The following is a 22,091-nucleotide window of genomic DNA, read 5'->3' on the forward strand; positions in this document are numbered from 1 at the left end:
GTTTAAAAGTCTCAGTTCTCACTTAAAATTAATAGAATTATGCTAACAAGAAATGTATTTAGAGACATCTTAATTGCAGGGAAAACTCTGGAAACAAGTCAAAGACCTTGTAGGGCTTAGGAATTATCAGTCTGAAGAAAACTCCTCCAATTAGTTGGTTTTTAGAATGAATCTTAACAATTTTGGGGATCAAGACTCAAAGCTTGAGGCTGATAGCGCAGGATGCTGTGTAACATCCGAACAGGGAGGAAAAGAGAGGCTGACAACTCAAAGTGTCATGGATCACACTGGGTTGGATAGCTTCTGGCTTGGGTCTCGTTTAAGCCCCTAGACATACTGAGGGCTCTCAGGAGTGGTCCCAGCCACTGTTGTATGGCCCTGGGCACAGAGGTCTGTGCTCCAGAAGGTACTAATTGGTGATGTTGGTCCCTATTCTACAAGAGAGGGATGCACATCTCTGTATGTGCTAATGAAGGTGGTGGGAACAAGGCTGTACAGATGTAGATTGGCTGTGCCTGTGGATGCATGTGGCTCTGTCTCATTCTGGGAACAGCTTGACAAACAGTGTTTGACTTCCATGCTGCCAGGACTCAGAAAAAAAAAAGCTTTTTAAAATTTATTTGGTAGTTGCTTTAACTGAGAGGTCATGTACTGTGTGCAGCACTGTGGAAGACTCTGCTTAAGAGCCAGAGAAGGAGATGCTGTCTCTGTGGTGTCCTCATGGTACTGTGCAGGATCTCCCCAGGCTGCCGCAGACATGTCCCAAGCTGCCACTTGGACCAGTGACTCAAGGGAATGTGCTCCTTGAGCCCATTTGTGATACATTTCATAGGTATTGCCCTGGTCCCAGTGGCTGCTTGTCTGAATGTGCTGTTGCCAGTGTGAGTTTTAATGCAGCTCATGCAGAAGTGTACTGGAGCTCCCCAGAATGAAGGGCAAACTGCATGTGTGAATCTGGACCAAGCTCTTAAGGCAGTTGTGGTCCTGCACAGTCCCCAGGCTGAGCTTTCTGATGGCATGGCACTGAGGAGCAGGGTAGAAATAGAGGAATTCTGAGTGGGTGCAAGGCTGGGCCCCCTCTGACTCATTTTGCTTGCAATCAGGGGAATGGGTGATGTGTCAGAGCAAGCTGAGAGCTTGGGGAGGAAACAAATGGCTCACATAGATAAATGCTGGCTGGGGAGCCCATCAGGTTCCTGTTCCCTTGCAAAGGAAAGATCCTTCCTGCAGCTTGTTGCATTTCTGTAGTCTCTGACTGACTTGTGCCTCCTTGCCTCCTTCTCATCCCCAAAGGACAGAGACTAAAGGAGTGCCTGCTATTGCTGCAACAGCTTGAGGATGTGGTAGGAAGTGGCTGGCCTCTGCTACCTAATTAACAGCATGGCTGAGTGCTGGGAAACAAAGGCTCCGGTTTCTACACTCTTCTCATCCTTCTTCCCTTCTTCCTTCCTAGCCCCTAAAAGAAACCTCCCTACTGATGCCATGGGATGTTTCCATAGATACCTCTGTGGCTGCAGGGATGTGGAGGGGACTGTCTTGCTGTGTGCAGTGGGATGAGGATGGTGATGGTGTGCTTTGTTCCAGACTTGGATCAAGCACTCCAGGGAAGGCGTGGCTGGAGGGACAGAGATGCATCTCTTCTGCTTGGGCTATTTCCAGCTGCAGCTGTCTCAAAGCTCTGCAGAGTGCCCTTCTGCCTCCTTTGGGAAAACCCTGCCTGTGTTGACCCATTTGGGCATGGAGCAAGCAGAACTGGCCACAGATGCCTGCTGCAAGAAAGGCTTTGCCTGTTCCATGCTCCAAAGGCAGTGCCAATCTACTGGAATTGTGGCACCAGTGGTCAGCAGGGCCAGGGCATTGGCTGAGGGGCTGAGAGCTGCAAGGGCTCTGCTGAGGAGGGATTTTCTGCATCTTGGGAAGTTTTCACACTTCCATCCCCTGATCAGACCCACTCTGTGGGAGTCATGATGGCAGGCAGAGGGACATGGGGGTGTTTGAACTGCATGCTGTACTCCTGAGGGACTTGCTTTATGGCTGTGCAGAATTAGTCTGTGTTTTCTAGGCCACCTTTGAAAAGCGGCTGAAAATTTGATTTCCATAGCCTAAAAACTGAGCTCTGTGTTTGGCTCCTTAAAAGACAGGCAAGGACTAGAAATCTCCTGCGACCTGAGAGCCCAGTCAAACTCTAAATGGCTCAGTGAGGGTGGAAATGGGCTTTGCTTTTACCACAGTCAAGTTTACTGCTGTTGCTCCCCCAGTTTGTGTACAAGAGCCACACTGAGGAGCTTCCCAGCGGCTCTCTGCTGCCTGAAGTTGCTAGGGCAGAAAGACTCCTTTGCCAGGGCTGGTTTGGGAAGAACTGGAGTGGTGGCTGTCAAGACTGGCACCTCTTTAGTGCTATGTTTCCATGGCTGTGCTTGGAAAGGGCGGGTGGGCGCGAGGCCACCAGGCCCTGAGAGGAGGGATGTCTCTGGTGACGACCACTCATTTTGCCATGCAGCCCTGAGGAGAGGGAGGCTGTGTGTCAGCCCGATGGAAGCTCTCTGCAGGTCCTCCTGCCCGAGGAGCAGGCAGTGACACATTTCTGACACAAACTGAGAGGAGATGCCGGCGTGAGATCCCGGTCATGTCATCTGGGATCAGGTACCAAACCCAGCCGTGGCTGCGAGCGGTGAGGGAAGCAGCTGCCCCGAGCGATGGTGAACATGATCCAGAGCTAATCCCGGGGCATCTTCTCCCTGTGTGGGCCTGTGGCAAGGTGCTACCCCCAAGGTCTCCCAGCCCCACACCAGAGCTGCTCCTGTGCTCTGCAGAGTGGAGCTGTGGATGCCGGGGGGATGCTGGCTGGGGATGTGACAGGTTTGCACTGGGCTTGCGTTGGATGACGGGTGCCAGCTCCACAGGGTGCAGGCACAAATATCTCAGGGGGATTTGCTTTCCTACAGAGCCTACTGCTCTCACAGGAAGATGGAAAGATTCGGGTCCTAAAGGGATGAACGCTGCCTGCACTTTGAAGGCAGACATCCCAGGAACCATAAAGAAAAAAAGACACCCACTGATTTTTTTTTTAATATTATTTCTCCCTGTTTCTGTCTGCCTATCAGCCTGTCAGCCAGCTAGATGCTAATCCACAGCAGCAGCAGCACAAATAAAGCTAGGCTAGAGGGATGCTAATTTATGCCTGGATTTCATGCTTTGTTTTACTTCCCCACTTTATTGGACAGAGTAGGCTTTGTGAGTGACGTAAAATGTTGCGTGTGCTCTCCCCATGGCAGGTTTCTGCACATGCAGCAGGAGAAGTTCATTTCTCTGTAGCCCTTGCAGTCTTTCACATGCCTTTCTCTGCCTCCCCTGGATCATTTTAGGGGGGGGGTCATTCCTGATAAATCCCCACCTGATGAGGATTCCCTCTAAGTTTTGTTGCACTGTATGTGAAACCCAGGGATGTGTTTCCAGTCTCATCGTGTCTTCTCTCATGATGCCAGCATTTATGCATCTAAACTGTAATTTTTTATGCTCTTGCTGGGTAACTAGACTACAGCCTCGGCAATTTGCATGAATAAATGTCATGTAAAATCATCTGCTCGTGGGTAGTGGCCGGCCGAGAAGTTATGTTGTGAGGCAATCTGTTCTGAGTGATCTGTTTAATGAAATGTTGAGATTTACAGCTCTCAACGTCCATGGGGAAAAGCACATATGGATTTAAGATCACAGCCCTGAGGTGACTTAACCTGTGTGGTACAAGTAGGTGAGGAGTTGTATTACTTGTTGCTTGGGAAACTCAGTGTTTTAAACTGTGCTGTTGGACAAAAGCCTTTGAAATGCCCTGTCTTGAAATAAAGGGAAATGTAAAGAATAGTCAGAGGTGTTAATAATAGAGGTTCTTGCAGGGTTTCTTGCAAGAGTCTTGCATGGGATCCCCACTGGGACCCTAATAGTTTTGGAAAGGAAGGATCACCCACCAGAGGCAGGGAATGGATGTGTTGGGGTTTTGCTGAGGTTTTCAGTTCCCATTAGAGGAACTGAAGGGAAGGAGTTGCCCAAATACCATTGAGTCTCTGTGCTTGCCACGCTGGTACTGACTGTTCCCTGCAGCCAGAGCTCCATGAGCAAAGCAGCAAATCACTGGGGAAGGAGAGAACAGGCAAGACAGAGCTGAAGGGGGCTTTGAAATGGCCACAGTGGCGGGGATCTATGAATTCCCTTGCTTTTTCACTCAGTTTTCTCACAGCTCCTGCTGGCCTCTGCAGAGCAAGTTGAGGGGAAGAGCTCAGAGGTGGGTCTTTGTAGCAAGGTCTGCCCTCAGCTTCACCAGGTTAAATCCTAAGCGAGGATTTAATTGCGTTCAGTAAAGGCTGCCCAAATTTACAGCATGGAAATGAGAGCAGAATCATGAGTGTCCTTGTTTCCTTTTACCATCAAATAGATTTTCTCAGCCTTGAGTTCTGCAAGCTGATCTCTGTAGGGTTTTATTTCATTCGCTGTCTTCATTGCCCTATTAAAACAACAGCTCTGTCCCCGAGTCCCTGCGTGTCACAGTGTGTCGAGTACTTATCCCTGTGTATTGGGGCACAGGAATGTGGCAATAAAACTGCTCACAACCACTTGTTTGGATAAAAAGCACAGATTTGCTTACCTTGCAGTACTTTCCCTTTTTTAAGCAGAAATGTTTGCACAGGTGACTTTTGGTTTTGCCTCATGTACATTCTTGGGTTTCTGTGTGACATTTTGCCTGGCCTTGTTTAGTAATGTCCAGCAATTTCCTAGCTTTCCTCTTATGGAAATCACACAAAGGTCTAGGGGGTGGATCTGACTGCAGGAGCAATGTCGAGGGAGCTGAGCTACCTCTGCCCACCAAGGCAGGGCTCATGTGGGTTTGCATCACAGCTTTTCTCTTCTCTGACTAAGCTAAAGGATGAGAATAGTTTTGTACTCCTAAGGTGCACCTGTTTGTGTAGGAGGATGTGGGATTGTGGCATTTGTCTTTGCAGCTTTCACTGGGCTCCTCCACCAGGCTTTCTTTAGGCTGATATCTGCTCAGATTTGGGGGGAACCTCTGGGCAACACTGCATCTTGCATTGCACAGGTCCTCACGTGCAAACACCGTAGGTGTGCGGAGGTATCTGGCTTTGTGCGGGTCTCAGAGCCAGCCTCTTTGAGGTCTCTTTGTTTTGTCTCCCTCTGGGTATCTTGTGTGGATGCATTTGCATATATGGAAAACGTTGTCATCGTCTTCTCCCCCTCCCCAGCTCCCGTTGCCTGTGCTCTGCTGGCTCTTGGGCATTTCCAGCTGAACGGAGCCTGCCAAGGCCAGCCAAGCGCGGTGGGGCTGGGGGAGCACCCCCATCTGCACCTTCGCTATTTCCCTCCCCAGGCGTGCCTGGGGGTGGGCAGGGCGTTGGGGCGTTTTTCCCTATTTTTTTTTTTTTCTCCTGGTATTTAATAACCGGCAGTAAGGGTCCTGAAGGGAGTCTGGTCCATTCTCTGAGCCCCCAGCTCTAACACCCTGCTGCTCCCCCCTTTCTTCTCATGCTGTAGCATGTCTGGCTGGCTGCAGCACCAAAGAGAGCAGTCCAGACCGTGCAGCGAGGCTGCTCGCTTGCTCTAAATCCACGAGGCCAGGTTTAAGCACTTTTTGTTCCTGCTGGAAAAAGCCTTGGAGTGGTTATACCAATAAATCTCTTGCTCCTCCATGAAGATGTCCTTCCCAGGACATTTTAAGTCCCTAATCCTCTCCGAGGCATCTCTGGCTCTATCTTCTCTTCTCTAACCTGTACCTGCCCCCCTGCTGCCAAAGACTTGAACGCCCTGAGGCTTCATCCCTTCAGTCTGCCTGCTCTCCGTGCACCTCCGTGCACCTCCGTGCAGCCTCTCCGCTGTCCCGACATCCTGCTGCCCGCCTGGAACTGGGGACAGCCTGGGCCATTGGAACGGCCGGGGGCGGAAGAAGGGGGTGGAGGAGAGACGGGGCAGCTGCGAGGCTTGTGTTAGTAAACACTTCCTTGGGTTCACATTTTAATTCCTTACCCCCCCTTCCACATCTTCTCCCCCATCCTTTCCCTTTTCTATATGCTCACACAATGAGACCATTGTCAAGGGGTGATTTGAATGAGGGGTCTCCGGGCATGTTCCCAGCATTGTCAAACAGAGTGGGAAAAAAACCACAACTCCAGCCTAGCCAGGAGGACCAGACCAGACTGAGACAGATGCCTAAATTAGTGACAAAGCCTTTTGAATGTCCCCCCTAGACAAGGGTTGCCTTGTGCATGCGTGCGTGTGTGTGTGCATGCTCGTGGGTGTGTATTTGTGGCTGGGTGGCAGCTTGCATGTCTCCCCATGTTAATTAGTTTTGCATGCATGTCTGATAAGGTGCCAATGAATATATTTGTACTCCTTCCATTGGTGAAAGCTGTCTCGGCGGCGGGGGAGATGCGGGGTGGTGGGGGTGTGCTCAGAGCAGCCTGGCAGCCCGGGGTAATTGAGCTGTGCGGGGCTGGGAGAAGGGGTGAGGGTTACACCGCCACAGCTCGGCTTCCCAGCCATGGGATCTGCTGCTTTCCTTGCAAATCATGGAGAGTTTAAAAGAGAACTGAGGCTTTTTTTGGTTCACTGGGTCTTTCTCTTCATCTTGGCTGATTGTCTGGCTGAGGGTCTGTAGGCTCTTTCTTCTCCTTTGCCCTGTGTGTCTTTCTCTCAAGTCCCTTAAAAGGTGTTTATTTCCAATGGATTTGTATCCATCTTTGTATACACACATACACATGCAATCACTCACACAAAGCCCCAGTAACAAAACCTCCGCCTCTTTCTCCAGAAAGGGAGTCAAATCTGCTACCAGTTACAAAATATGGGAGGGAAGTGAAGCGTGTGGGTGCCAGGGGTGGAGCAGTGAAAACAGGCAAATAGAAATGCAGAACAGGAGTTGGAGAGACAGAGATAACATGCTCTATAAAGGATTTATCAACATTTGCTCAGGATATAGTTATTAATTAGCAATGCAGAGAAAAGTCTTTTTACATCCCCAGCGTATGGACCAGCACATAATGTCATTCCTAGACTGCTGTTATCATCCATCCATCCGTCCATCTGCATTCTGTAGGTTCACACAAGAATTCATTGTATGTGTGGGGATGTAAACATCAGTTCACATCTAATTAATTTCCTGTCTAAATTAATTTTGCATCCTTTCCCTTAAATCAACAAGACTTAAGAGCCCACATACATTTCTTGAGCAGAATAGGAAGAAACTCTTGAATGGGCCAAGATGTCTTTTCTCCCTGTGGTCCCATCTGAGCACTGCCAGATGCTGAAAGAGCAGCGATTTACACGGCACAAGGCTGCTCTGAAGCAGAGGTCATTTTGGGAAGTTTACTGGAGCACAGCTTGCCTCCTGTGAAGCTTGGTAGCGCCCAGCTTCACGCTGGCTCCAGTTTGCTTTGCCTTTTCTTCCATACTTGGGTTCTGGTACAGTGAAGGAATGAAGAGCAGGAGCTGATGCACAATGGAGCAGGGCTGGCCCTGCAGGGAGCCTGGGTGAGAGATGCTTGGTCCAAGCAGCAGAGCATGGGGTTTGCTCCTGATGGGCTGGCTGGGGAGGAAGGGGAAGGTCATGAACAAGGTAAGGTGGCTGTTGGCATCAGCAAGGTTTTGGTTGGGTGGGGCTGATGCCTCTTCCCCCATTGACTTTGTAGTTGCGCTGGGTTTTCGTCTATTACTGGGAGGGAAGCTGGGAAATGACATAGAAAGATGGTAGAGTAGCCAGGAAGCAACAAAGCCACCTGCCTGGAGGAGAGCTGACAAGTCCCTGTGGGCTGCAGGAGGAGCAGCTCTCCTTTGTGCTCAGAGAAGTCCAGGAACACGGGCAGGGCCAGGCTACACCTCCCCATCAACCTGCATGGGTTATCTATGAGGGCCAGCCCAAAGAGTGCCCCAAAATCCTCACTGCCACTCCAGCAGTAGGTACAGTGGCCAGCTCATCAGTAACGTGCAGGAAAAAAGGGATTCCCATGAAATGCAGGTCTTCCAGTTGGAGAACAAAGGCAATTTCGTGTGACTTATCAGCGGTGCCTAATTGCGCAGGGTGAATAATGAGCAGCTGGAGAGGCAGCACCGCCGTCCCTCTGCGGGCTGCAGCCGGTGGCCACGGCTGGAAACCCCCATCAGTGCCAGCAGAAGGTGGGCATCCTCAGAGAGGGGCAGCCCCAGCTCTCTGTGCCCGTTTCAGAGCTGTTTGGGCTCCTCCATTGCAAGGAAATTGTGCTAATCCCACATGGATGTAAGAGGGGAACCTGCTGCTGGAAAAAGTCTCTCTGCGGTTGCTCAGACCTTTCATTTGCGCAGAGGGTGAATGTGTCATCCATGCCTGACCCAGATGCAAGGTGGCCTTTAATCACAAAGAAGAACCAGGCACCAGCATCCTGCAAAGGGCTTGCAGTTCCCTCCCTGTCTGCTGCCTCATCTCTGAGCAGTGGCCATGCCAAGGACCCCTTCCAGCTGACCTGCCACCCCTGTGCCCTCCTCTTCTGTTTGCACATCCGTATCTCTGCTTAATTCTGCTCCCAGACCTGGGCAGGGCTGTGGAAAGCGCTTTGTCAGAGCTCCTCACCAGGCTGATCTGCAGAAAGGGTTTTTTTCCCTTTCCCCATTGGGATGACTATTCCCACACAAGCAAAGCCTCTTAATGAATCCGTGGCAGCAAAGTAGGTAACGTGCTCTCCCTGCCAAGGCTGCTTGGCACAGCTGGAGTCACGTAATCAGGCTAGGCTGCCAGTCGGGGACAGAGTGGGAAGAGTTAAACTGAGGACAGTGCAGGGACAACTAATCCCCAACAGGAAGAGCAGCAGAGACCTCCCTGTCCTTCATCATCCTCCCCCTCCATTCATGCACTTTTCCTCCCTCTCCACCACATCCTATTCCTCTCCCACATCCTCCCTCTACTTATTTCTTCTTCCGTCTTTCTCACCCTCCTCTCCTCCGTTGCTTTCTCACTCCTCCCCCGTGGTTTCCCTCCGCCCCCCCATCCCCGGCCCCGTCTCCTCTCTCATGCTCTGTCATGTCTCCAGAGCTGCTTTTCGAGTGGGACCGAGGGACGGTGTATTTGGGCTGCGGTGGAGGTCACAGCTATATGGGGATTGTTTAAAAGAGATTTGCCCACATCCCAGCCCATGTGACCAGCCTCAGCTGCAGGTCTCTCTTTCTTAATCTGGAGATAAGCGTGATTATCCGAGGAAGGGCTGTTCGGAGCTTTGTAACTGTGACAGGGGAGCTTTCAAGTCGCACTTTGCTGGCAGAGCAGCGTTTAAAGCCGGGGAATCAGATTCCAAGCGTGGCTTTGCATCTCTTTTCTGCTGGGAGCATGGTGCAGGGCTGGCAGTGGGGATGGGAGCTTTATTAGGACTTTGCTTATGATGCGGAAAAGGAGTTAGGGGAGGGAAAATGGGGGAAGAAGGAGGTGAAAAAAAAATTCCAATTCGCTTTTTCCCCATCAGTGGTGGCCCAGGAGAGATTGGCACTGAGTCAAGGGGACAGGCCAGCCTGAGCCCTGGTGCAGAGCAATAAGGTCCATCAAACCTGGGGTCTGCCTTGTTTTTAGCCTGGGGTTGTGTCTCCTTGTTCTGCTCTACCCCGCCTCGCTCTGTTGAATCCTTCACACAAGAGGTCTCTGGGGCCCTGTTTGGAAATGAAATGCTGTTTTAGCAGCTCCCATGGCACAGCTTCCCTGGGAGAGATGGCAGGGCCAGCTTTGCTGCCCGATAAACACATCGGCCCCAGCACTCAAGGCAGCCAACTCCCTGTCCAGATAAATATTTGCTGGAGATGAGCCCTTGTGGGGCATCTCTGCAGCCAAGGTAAAAATGCAGGGACATACAGCAATTGTGTAGTTCAGTATTGTATCAGTGTCTTGTGTTGCTGGAGGTTGAAATATGTAACATCTCCTACAAGTGACACGGTCCCAAAAGATTTCTTTGGCCGGGACAGGCATCAAAATAGAGTTTAGTGGAAATGTTCAGCTCCGGAGCAGGTGCTACTTTGCTGCTATTTGTAGACTAGAAGCCCAGAGCAGAGCCTCGTAACAGCGCTGCTTTTGATGGAGATGGGTCAAGGAGAAAGGAACCTGGATGTGAGCCAAGGGCGGGAATCTGGGGCGAGGTTGAATCGGGTTGGAGTGCCAGCGCTTTGGGCCGTCGCTTGGGCAGGACTCACTGTTCTTGCCATATCCTCCCTGGAAACGCTTCAGCTTCCAGCACAGCAGCTGAGGCCAGCCTGATCCAAAGGACACCCTGAATCCCATCTGCTCTCCCCACACCACCCATTCCCAGAGGGTGGGAATTTGCAGGGAGAGCACCAAACAGCCCCTCTGCCTGGATTTGCTCATGGAGGGGCAGTTCCTTGCCTGTGTCAGAATACCAGGGGATGGAGTACATCCCTCTTCTTCCTCTCCCACAAAGGCACATCTCATTTTTGCATCATGCTGCCACAAGGGCCAGCCAGCCTTAAAGCAGCCCAGGACAAAGTCCTGTGCCTGGAGATTGAAATGTCTCTCTGCAGGGCAGGTAGCTCAGTGTACCTCCAGTGGTTGAAGAAGGGAAGCGGTTGCAAATGTATCATTTTGAGAGCAAGCTCTGAAACATCTCCCACGTTGCCTGCCTGTCTCCAGAGCCCCACACAGCTGCTCTGTGGGTGGAAGCTCTGTTTTTCATGTGCCCCCGTGAACTTTATTTTTTGCTGTTTTTCTTTGAACGCTGCTCAGATGAATCCTCTTCAGTGCCTACAGCTTATTCCAGGGCTTTACTGAGGATCTGGCCAACACTTGTAGCCTTACTCCAGGGCATGGTTCTTGAGGAAACCAAGTGGGTACAGCATCTTTTTAGTCTAGTATCTGTAAGACCAAACAGCCCAAATCCCAACCTGCAGCCGTGCTGTGCAGATAATTCCCGTGCCCCATTGGAGAACAAGAGCTCCCCTTGAAATCCCAGAGCCTGGGATGTGGCAGCGGGAACGTGGGCAGGAACATGTAGGTGTTGGCATGTGCAGGCAGGAACACGTGTATGCCAGGGCAAGCATGCCCATCTCTGCAGGCACCGGCTGTCTCTGCACCAGCCTCACAGGAATCTGCCCCACACCTGCCTGAAATGAGAGTTATGGGGTGTAGGGCTGATGGTAAATTAACCAGTGGTAAATGGAGGGAAGCACAGTAGATGGGTTTAATGGAGAGAGCCATTTGGGATGCAGCAAGGGAAGGTTTCCTGATGGAACGAACAGAAGGAGCTAGAAAAGGGAGCAGAGTGGTGGATAGGAGTGTGAGATCAAAGGCTGTGACGGGGCCAAGAGCGATGAGAGGTGGGAGCCAGGAGCAGTTTTTGTTCCTGGGTGTTGAGCAATGCTGAGGAGAGTGAAGGAAAAACACTGGCTGCTCTGAACAAAAGCCACTGAATGGGGAGATGGGAATGGCACGGAGGGGACAAAGCAGGAGGCACAGAGCAACCAGCACCAAGCTCAGGCGTGGGTGGCTTTCCTTGCTGGGTGGAAGATGGGCTGGAGAAGGGGCTTGCACCCAGTGAGGATGTGCAAGGTGGTCATGGCCCATGGCAGGGAGCCAGCAGAGTGCCACAAGTTTGGGGCACAGAGTGGCTTTGGGAAAAAGAAGCTGTCACAGTGACAAGGTGGGTGTTTCCCCAAAGGAGGCCAGTGTTTCCAGGATAGGGAAAAGGAGCCCTACACCTGGGATGGGAAGAGCGGAGTCATTTCTCCAAACACCAGGTTAGGGCAGTGCTGGAGTTTGAGCACAAGCTGGGCAGTAACACAAGCCTGGACAGGAATGCCTGCACAGCCTCCCTGAGCTGCACTGGGCCTGCCGCTCACCCTGCAGCACCAGGACTCTGCAGGGTCCAAGGGGAAGGGAAGAGCTCTGGCTGTTGAATTTGGATTCTCCTTTCACCCACCCAAGCATCCACCTTCACTGCACGGGCAGCTGAGACCCAAGGGCAGTTTGGGCCCTTGCTATCATTGCTGTTGGTCAGAGCCTTTTCTTACAATGCCCTGGCACCTCCTTACATGAATCTGGTTTTTGTGGTTGATGACAAGCAGAACTCTTGTCCAAAAGGCCATAATGTTTGGTTGCACCCTCATTGCTATAGTAACAGAAGTTCTCAGGACACCTCTGAAGTAGGTCACCACAGACCCCATTTTGCTGCGTCTCCCAGTGCAGCACAGCTCCAGAAACAGAGTGCACCCACCCCAGTCCAGCTGGGCATCACCGTGGCACAGCCCAGACCCTTTCAGGGAAGGCCAGGCTGCAGAAATGCCCTCCAGTGACAGCACCCAAGGGTACAAAGGGCTGTCCTGCACCTGGTCACAGGAAACTTCTGTTCCTCATGCAGCCCAGTGCCAGCTAATGGTGTTCCCCAAGTCAGGGCTCACTTCCAGCCTCCTGTCTCCCCATCCCCCACCTCCTTGCTGCCTCCCTCCCCCCTTTCCCCCAGTGCCTCTCCTCCTGCTTTGCATAATTTTCCATTTTCAGTGTCCCCTTTTCTTTTTCTCCTCTCCATATGGTGCGTCCCCCTCTCTGCCTGGCGCAGGAGCCATCCTTAACAAGCTCGGCAAAGCCCTCTCTCAGGGGCTGCACATGAAAGATGCTCTGTAAAAACAGAGGCTGGGATGGAGCTCCCCCTTTTTTCCCCCCTTGATTTATATGGGGCTGGGATGTGGGAACGTTTCTGGGTCGCATTTTAGAGCCGCCGGGTGCTTGTGCCTGTTCTCTCCAGCCATTCAGTGCAGACCCCTAAGGCCAGCTCGTCCTCAGCCTTTGATCTGCAATGCAGAAAGAGCATCCAAGGCAAGTTTGTGCCTCTCATCCAGCCCCTGCCCTCATTTTGGCTGGCAGGGAGGGATGCCCTGTCCCACCACACCGGGGAGAGGCCGTGCCCTTTCCTCTCAGTGTCCAGTAGCCTTTTCCAGCTGGCTACTTTGGCTCCCTCCCACATCCCTGGCACCATGAGGACCTTCCCACTCACGAGGTCCAAGGCACTGGGTCGTGGTGGAGCAGCAAGTCGTGGGATTTGTGATGCACGTCGATTCTGCACGTGTAACCCACCCCTGCCCCTCTCCAGCTCCGCTGCAGATACTGGCCAGTGAGCTCCCAGGGGTGCCTGGAGGGTGCTGGGGCCGAGCAAAGGGTGCTGGGGCTGGCAGCGCCTGCCCAGCATTTGATGGGTTAAGCCAGTCTCTAGCTAATTTCTCCCAGCGGCTCCCCTCCTCCTCCTCGTACTTCTGTATGCAGCAGGCAGGGCCTCAGCGCAGGTTCCTGCACTGAGCTGTTGCCAGGGGAGTAGTTAGGCGAGTCTGAGCTATGTGGGGAAAAGGCCCGGGCTGTCAAAGTGTCTGAGATGAACCATAGCCCGGTCCCCCTGCAGCTGGGCCCAAGCATGCATCAGCCCTTGTTTGGAGCCTGGGAATGGCAAAGCCCAGGGAGGTTCAAGGGCAAACTTGCTATTCATTAGTCAGGGGTCCTTGACGTTCCCACTCTCTGTCTCCCTTCTTCTTCTTCTTCTTCTCTTTTCTGTCCCTCTTTTGACAGATTCCTGGGTGCTTTTGGGGAAAACTCCCCTCCTCCTCCTCGCCCCAGCAAAAAGCCCTCCACATAAACTTCCCCAGCAGACAAGGCAGGAGGACAATAACGTCAGGGCCGCGATGCAAACGAGAGCCAGCGGAGCAGCCGCATCCCCCGGGTGTCCTTTCTGCCCGGCCCTTCCCGCGCTGCTGCGGGAGCCTCAGCCGCCGCATTCATTTCGCTCATCTTGCCCATCTCCGATGTTTTATTATCTTGATGCTTGCAGGAAATTGTAACTTGAGATAAGGAAAATGTCAGGCGCCTTCTCCTCTCTCCTGTAGCCCAAAGCAGCGCCAGGTTGCTCCGTAGGAAATGTAAATGCTTTGCCCAGGTGCAGAGGATGAGCACGAGATGGAGGGAGCCTCGAGAGGCCGCGCGAGCATCTCCGTCAGGAGATAAAACTCGCGGCGTAGGCGGAACACGGAGCCTCCCTCCCGCCCCGCTGAACGGAATATTTCATAGCTCTTAGAAGCCGAAGCTCCCTTGTAATTATCCAAAGCAAACAGCACGTGTTATTAGTTTAAAATGATTTTTTTTTTCCCCCTCCCCGGGCCCCTGGAGCAGAATGGACGTGTAATTGTGCTAAGGAGTTAGCAGGGGAGAGCACAGCTTTTGGTCACATTCAAGTTGGAGGGCTTGAGCCAGGGAGGCTGGTATGAAAGGCTGGTATTTGCATAAGCAGCGTGCATCCCTACAAAAAAGAAAGATATCAGGGGCTTGCAAAATTCAATCAAGGCTGGGAGGGAAGAAAAAAAAAAGGGGGGGGTGGAAGGGAGGGGGGAAAAAAATTGACAGTGAAAAAGGTTTTTCTAAGTAACACCCTGTCGAGATTAAATTGTCCAGAAAGTTTCTCCGTGTGAGCCGGTGAAGCGGAGGCTGGGCTGAGGGCAGGGGAGGAGCAGGGTCCCTCCTTCCTGGCCTCAATAGGGGACAGGAATCTGATTAGGCAGAGCGTTCTGCATCCATTTACCATTATTTGAGGGGTTTTTTTTTTTCTCTTCCCACCGCCCAGAATTGCTGTGGCAGGGCAGTTTATCAGCATATAAACCTCAGTGCTGGCTTTGTAAAGGCACAAGGAGGCACTGGAGCAAGTGTTGGGGCAGAGGCTGAGCTATAATTGCAATTGTTTATTCAGCTTTAAAAAAAAAAAAAAGAAAAAAAGGACAGTAAATCCACACACAGAGCAATGTTTTCCCTGTGCAGGGCACTGGGGAGGGAAGGCAGTGTTGGGGCTGGAACTGGGTCCTGGTGGAGCCCTATTTTTGCAGGCACCCTCAGTGCAAGGCTGAACTTTGCACAGAGAGAAAGTGCATGCAGGACATTTGAGTTTTCCTGAAGCTTATGTCGAGTCAGTTGGGTTGGTCCAGCCCCTCCTGCCCTCAGTTACTGAGTGCCAGAAGTTTCAAGCCCACCAGGCAGGCAGTGGGTGATTTCCAGGCTGGGTTGATGTCTGGTACCAACGAGCATCCCCTCTATCCACACTACAGAAGAGTTTCTTGTAGGACAAAACAAGTTCAGCCAGGACAGGGGACTTTACCTGCCAGGTAAAGGCTTTTCCCTGGTGAGAACAAGGATTCATCTGCCTCCTCCTCTCCTGGGCTTGTGAAAGCACCCACCATCATCATTCAGATCTCATCTGTCCTGACCTCAACATCCATTCCAGGCTTGGGGCAACATTTGGAATGACTCCTAATCTCACATAGGATAAAGAAGTGCTGAGCCTTGGCTTTTTGCAGCCTGGGTCTCCCTAAACACATGCAGCATGGGGTCTGTCCTCTCAGCACCAAACCCAACCACACGGGGTGGTTTTGGCCTCTGCCTCTCTTAAGTTTTAGGCTTGCTTCAAAGTTGCAGAAGGGAAGGGATTTTCCTTGGATTTCCATCAAGTGCTTTATGAATATTGCAATAAAGGGGTTACAGAAGATCTATTTTTAAGAGAGAGAAAAAATACCCATGAAAATTGCAGCCTGGACCCCAGAGTGTAGAGTATTTGCACAGTTCAAAGAGTTACGGTGGTTCATCCAGTCACAGCCTGGGAACGTCGCGGTGCGACCTACAGCAGATCACATGCCGGCTGCTCCCAGGGCGGCTCATTAGAGAGCCATACACAAGATTTATCTCTTAAAATGGGCCTGCAAATATTTTATAAAATTTGCAATATTTTATAAAATTACAATTTGGTGCAATAAAAAGAATAAATTAGCCAGCTGATGGTTCCTTTTGCAAGTGTACTCAAGGATTTGTTATATTAGTCTTTGCTCCTTCCAGTGTAACTGTTTGTGGGCAAAGCAAAGGGAAGATAGGAAAAGGGTGGGACTGGTTTGGGGGCTAGGGAATACACACTCAACATGGATAAAGTGTAAAGGAAATAGATGAAAAAAATCAGGAAAAAGGGAGGAGAACGTGCTGCAAGGTGTGAGATGTGGGAGGCGTGGGGAAAGCCGAGAAGGGGACTTGGGCTGAGCGTCACAGCTTCGGCTCCAGCTCGGTGGCTTGGTATCACTTTCTCCAGTCAGGCAAGGGCGCCGAGGGCAGGGAAAGTTAACACGAAGATTAAAACATCAGAGGGCTGTGCCTTTAGTGGCTCTGACATGCAGAGTAATCCCATGCCCCAAAGCCTAGGGAGGAAGGACAAGCCGCGAGCCCTCCCCTGGCTGGCGGTGTGCGGGGCAGGCAGAGGTAGTGGATTGAGGAGGGTGCAGGGGAAGCTTGGCATCTTGGGGACTACAGTTTTCCCAGTAAGGAAGAGGGTGAGGTGGTCCAGAGCCATGAGAAAGGTGTGGTGGGGAGGGAAAGAGGATTGGAGTTCTGCTCCACCAGGGACAAGTTGGTTTGTTCTCAGCCAAGCACTACTGGACCATTTCTCTGACGGAGATCATAACCACTCCATTTTCTTTCTTTCCTTCCTAGATCCCAGTGAGTGGACAAGGAACTTTTGAAGCCTGTGAGTTCCTTCTTCTAGTTGACTGCCACCTGCCTGGACTTGCCATCTGACTTCTCTGAGTTTCTCCAGAAGTGTCCCAACCTCCTTCTCCATTGGCCCCAGAGAGGAGACAGCTTTGTCTCGTGAACACAGTGGATTTCTGCATCACTTCGGAACACAGCGGTGCAGCCATGGGGAGGGAGCCAGGGCAGCACAGGGAGCCAAGGGATCATCCCACATCATCACTCCTGTACGTTGCCTTCAGTGCCCTCAATACCCCAGAGCAGGACCAAAGTGCTCAGGCAGAGAGACCTGAGCCAGTCACTGTCTCACCTGGTGAAATACCAGCTGTGTGAAGTTTGTCTTTGCTCATGGAGCAGAGCTCAGCCCTTGCTGCTCTTGATCCCTGGGTCTGTGGAGCTGTGGGAGTGCAGCCTTCCCAAAGGCACTGTGCTTGGGGCCCAGAGGACCATGAGCTTTTCCAGGCCATGCAGCCCTGCTGCTGTTGTACCGCACCCTCTCTGTTCCTGTAAGAGAAATGTACTGCCTGTAATTCTCTCCCATTCAAATCCTCCCAACCCCATGCACTGTTGAAAATAAACTCTCTCTTTTGCAAAAGCCAGCGTGTGATTTGGTGCAGTCTCTAGACGGAGGAGGCAACAGGCACAAAATAAACCCAGGCAAATCAAGAGGGAAGGGGGAGCAGCCGAGGGCCAGGCAGCCGGGCTGCGCCGTGCCCCGCATCAGGCACATTTCCCTGAAAGCCCGAGCGAATCCCTCGCCGCTCAATGATCTTTATTTGGTCTGAACCCCGTCTGGGAAGTAACCGCTAAACCCAATGCAAACAGACCCCCGTGAAAGAATATAATGAATATGTCTCTCAAATGATTTGGAGCCCTTCTGCCTGCAGAGCAGGGTTCCCCATTGTGCCCCGCTCCCGGCGTGCTCAGGGCAGGCTGCGCGAGGTGGCCGCTTTCCCAGCTGAAATCCGAAAAAAGCAAACAATGGGTCAAGGCCGGCATTGTGCGAGCCCAGGCAGGCAGAAGGAGCGCAGCCCGGCATGGCCAAGTTCAAGGCTGGGCAGGGGGCCGGGCGCGGGGATGCTAATGGGGGCTGCGCGGGGGCTGCGGAGCAGGGGGGCCGGGGGGGCTGCGTGCTCCTGCCTGTGCAGCCCTGAGCACCCAAAAACCACCTCACAGAGAGGCAGCGATTGCCAATACGGCGAGGGGTGCTGGGTGGGGACACCAGTGGAACTGGGAGGAATTTGGGTTGCTGGGGGGCTGATGGTGCTTGAGGGGGTGGTATTGCTGTGGGGGATTAGCGTGAGATGGAGGAGAACTGATGCTTCTGGGGGCAGGCTGGTGCTGTGGAGGCGTTTCAGGGGGAACTGGCGCTGCTAATGGATATTACTGGGGGAACTGGTGCTGTAGGGGGGCTGCAAGTGATGATGGCACAGTGCAGGGCCCTGCTGGTGCAGTGGGCATCCTGGGGGCGATCTGGGCTTGAGAGCCTCGCAGAGGACGCAGCTTCTTTGGGTCTGCCTGCCGCTCCAGGCCCGAGCAGAGACCCCCCCACACCCCCTCATCTCCCCGCCGCTCCCCCCTCCCCGGATGAAGTGTGCGGAGACAGGCGGAGCGGCCCGTGGAAAAACACCATGGAGGGCCTGCACAAAGGGGGTTTTATTCAAATTTGTTTAGAGTTTAGCGGATTTGCATGAAAAATGTGTGAGAAAAGCCGGCTCCAATGACCTCATCCCCAGCTGCCATTAATGTTCAATTAAGTGCTGAATAGTAGCAAAGGGGGGACCGGCCGGGACGTGCAGAGAATCCAGGCTCGGGCGCAGACTGTGAGAACCGGGCGGCCCCCCCGACCGTCTGGCCCCGGCCAGCCCCGACGGGGTCCCCCCGCCGCCGCCCCGCTCTGCGCCGCGAGGTGCGCTGAGCCCGTCGGGCCTCAGCCCGTCTGGGTTATTCCCCGGCTCAGCCGCATTCTGAAGCAGAGTGCCCCCTCGCCTCGTCTAAGGTGCGTGTTTGGAGGGTGTTTGCTCCCTCTCTGCGTTGCCGGGGCTGTTGTCGCTCCCCCCGCAGCCCGCCTCGCCCGGCCCGAAGCCGCTCTCCGCCTGGCAGACGGTGTCAAAGCCCAAGTTCAAGTCCACGCCGAGGGGCTCTGCCCTGGGATTCCCAGCTCCTTTCCATCCTCCGCCTTTTGTTCGCTTCTGACAATTGCTCTTTATTTCTTACACACCCCCAGCCTCCCCCCCGCACCCCCCTCCCTGCCCGCACTTGGCACCGTTTAGCTGTCTGCCTGCAAACTTAACAACCCCGGTTCTTGGTATAAGCACTCAAATTACCCTTCTTTCTACATATAAACACGGCCCGGGGTGTGCGGCTCTCCCCGGCCGCGGGGTCCCCCCGGCCCAGCCCGGCTCCCCCGCACGGACCCCGGCCCCGGCCGGAGGGAGTTTCTGCTGCGGGACACGGCAGGAGAACGCGAGCCGAACACAGAACCCCCGCTCCGCGTGGCTCCCCCGGGCTAGCGCTCAGGTAAGGGAACACACCCCCCCGTTCGCTTTTGGGGGGCTGCCTCTGCTTCGGGGCGTGATGACACAGCAGCTTTCGGGGAGCGATGGGAGGGTGTCTCTCTGTAGGGGCTCCCACATACTCCTGGCAAAACCAGCCCTGCCCGGGGCACGCTCCGAGCCGGCCTTCCCCGGGCGTGCGGACCCACCCCGGCCGGGCGCGGCTGGGACACTGCCTGGCGGGGGCAGTCGGAAAGCCAGGGGAGGCGGCCTTCCCAAACCTGCCTCTGCCCCGGCCTGCCTCTCTCCGCCCCCCTCGGGAGGGGAACACCCACCCGGGGAGCGGAGCGCGGGGCTGGGGGGCCTTTGAGGGCCGGCACCCCCCGGGCTCCGCAGCGCCGACACCCCCGGAGCCGCTGCCCTCTGGGACGGGGCCTGGGGCAAAGCCCTCGCCGAGGGTCAGCGGCGCCGTCCCAGCCGGGTCACACCTCCCTGTGCACAGGTGTGATGGCATGGGGCGGGGGAGGCCACAGCGTGCTCAATGACCCCACAAATACACCCCTTCCCCTACCTGCGGCTGGGTAGTGCTGGAATAAACTGGTCGGGACGGGGCGAGTCTGGGGGCCTCGGGCAGATTTAGGTTTTCGGCTGATTTATTTTTTTTCTAAGATAATTTCGGGTGAAGGAGGGGAGGGTAAACACGCATGCCCCTCCACCTCCCGGGGCTAAAATAGAGATAACGGATGCAAGGAGCAAACACACCTTCACCGGGGAAGTGAGCGAGGTTTGGGAGAGCGCGAAAAGAGAGGAGGGGATAAGAGGCAGAGAAGGGACAGGGAGGAGGAGGAGGGATAACGGGTAGGGAGACGGGAGGGGATCCCCCGAACGCCGCCGTCGAGGCCAGCGCAGCGACGCGGGCGCCCTTCCCGGCGCCTCGGGGCGGGCCCGGGGACAGCGGCGGGGCCGTGCCGTGCCCAGGGCCGGGCGCTGTCACGTCGCATCGCGTCACGCAGCACCGTGTGGTATAATACGGCGCCATAAACCATAGCGGAACATAAGGACGTACGTGTTCTTTATTTATGTACGGAGTGGAGCGCATATAAGGCTGTATTGCATTGCAGGCAGGAGTCGTCCTCGACGCCCCCGGGGTGTGGGGAGGTCGCGCTGTGCCGCGTCCCCGCCGAGGGTGCGCTGGGGTGGCCGCAGCCTCGCTCGGAGAGCGGGGACAGAGCGTTCCCCGCTCCGCAAACCATAAAACATCCCTTCTCTCTCACGTGCGGGTTTGAAAATAGCGGCGTGGGCGCACTCCGGCGCCGTGGGAGAGGCCGCGCTTTTTGTGCCTTTTTTTTTTTTTTTTTTTTTTTTTTTTTTTTTTTTTTTTGGTGGCTATTTCAAAACCCCACACTCGCACCAGTGCCGCCAATGCCCGTCCCTTCCGTGGGCCCGCACGCGTGAATGTACGCACGGCTGCTTCTCCCCACCCGTGCCTGGGAACACCTCTCACCCCCTCAGCAGAGGAACCAGGGGCGAGCCCCTCGGGGCACCCACTCGCACCCACCGCGGACTGTACACGGTGCCGGCCGACCCACAGAGATCACAAATTGCCGGGGATCAGCAGCCGGGGGAGACTCGGAACCCCTTGGAAGGATGGGAAGGATTTTCCCCCGGTTGATGGGAAATCAAAAATATCCCCGTGCGTGGAAACAGTGGAGACTGGGGTCTGGGTTTGGGGAAAGCGGGACAAAGTGGGGGAAAAAGGAGGGATGGTAAAAGGAATGGAGAGTTGAAGGAGAGGATGGAAGGAAGGAAAGGGAGAAGGAAAATGGAAGGATGGAAGGGGAGAAGGAGGAATAAAGGGTAGAAAAGAAATGGAGGGTGGAAAAGGAGGGATGAAGGGTAGAAAAGGAAGGATGATGGGTGTAGAAGGAGGGATAGAGGTGGGATAAAGAAATGGATGGAGGCGGGAGAAGGAAGAGTATAGAGTGGGAGAAGGAGGAATGCAGGGTGGAAAATGAGGGATGGAGGGGAAGAAGGAGGAATGGAGGATGGAAAAGGAGGGATGGAGGGAGAAAGGAGGGATGAAGGGAGAAAGGAAGGAAGGAGGGGGGAAGGGTACCGCGCCCCCGATTGGCTGCTTAAGCACAAAATCCGGAGGTGGCTTTGCGGGGTGGGGGCGCGGAGGGCCCGGGCGCTGCTGGGGGGCAGAGGTGGGTGCTCGGGAGGCTGCGGGCCCCCCCGGCAGCCATTTTGTGGCAGTACCTGCCTCGGTGCCAGGGCTGGGCGGTGGGGCCGGAGCCGAGCCCTGCCCGACCCTCCCCGGCCCGGCGGGGCGGTGAGGGGCGCGGGGGGGGGGGGGGAGGCCTCCACGCCACGGTGGGAAACGTATTACCGCGCCCGCCACGCTTGCCCATTGACAGAGATAAACATGCAAATGAGTCTCTTTGCATGTCATTAGCATACAGGCAGATTGTGGGGGGAGGGGCCGCAGTGTGCGCACTGCAGCGTGCTTTAATGCAACACCCAAACAGCCATTGCGGGTCTCTCCCGCCAGCAGCACCTGCGGCTCCCCGCGCCCCCCGCCGCGGGCACCGCGACCCCATCACCCCCTGGCACCCCCCTGGCCCTCCGAGCCAGCACCGCGGCTGTCCCGCCGGGCGCCCGGCTCGTCCAGCCTGCCCGGGGCTGTAAGGCACAAGGATAGGCAGGGATAAATAAAGCCAAACCTCGGGAAGCGGCTCTTTTTGGGGCTCTTTCTGTGTTTTCACCTTTTTTTCGTGTTCTTTCACCTTGTGCAGGGAAGGAGGCGGGCGGGGAGCCCTCGGCCACCGCCTCTTGCAGCCCCGCTCCCGCCACCGCCCTTAATTGAGCGGGTTGGGTGGAGTGGGGAAAGGGAGTGACAAAGCCGAGGAATTTGGGGCGGGAAGGTGCCGGGGAATGGGTACCCGGGCTAGGGGATCCCCGCGGCTGCCGGAGCTGGGCAGCGGCCGGGCAGGGAGCGCGTTTGCAAACGACGGGTGCGAACCCGGGGGCTGTGTCCGTCTGAG

The 22,091-nt window shown here is 54.4% G+C and overlaps 1 long non-coding RNA gene across 5 annotated transcripts in view; it reads left to right on the forward strand.

Annotated features, from left to right (window-relative positions):
* The window catches only part of LOC128934915 (uncharacterized), a 43,576-nt gene extending 26,425 nt beyond the window's left edge, over nucleotides 1-17,151 (forward strand). For all 5 annotated transcript variants that reach the window (XR_008482896.1, XR_008482897.1, XR_008482898.1 and 2 more), the window contains one exon: nucleotides 16,517-17,151. This is a non-coding gene — a long non-coding RNA (uncharacterized LOC128934915). The remainder of the gene's footprint in view (nucleotides 1-16,516) is intronic.
* The last annotated feature ends 4,940 nt before the right edge of the window (nucleotides 17,152-22,091 follow it).

This window comes from Melozone crissalis, unplaced genomic scaffold, assembly GCF_028551555.1.
Source record: "Melozone crissalis strain CALT ecotype California unplaced genomic scaffold, PUWL_Pcris_2 ptg000014l_1, whole genome shotgun sequence".
NCBI classification, from domain to species: Eukaryota; Metazoa; Chordata; class Aves; order Passeriformes; family Passerellidae; genus Melozone; species Melozone crissalis.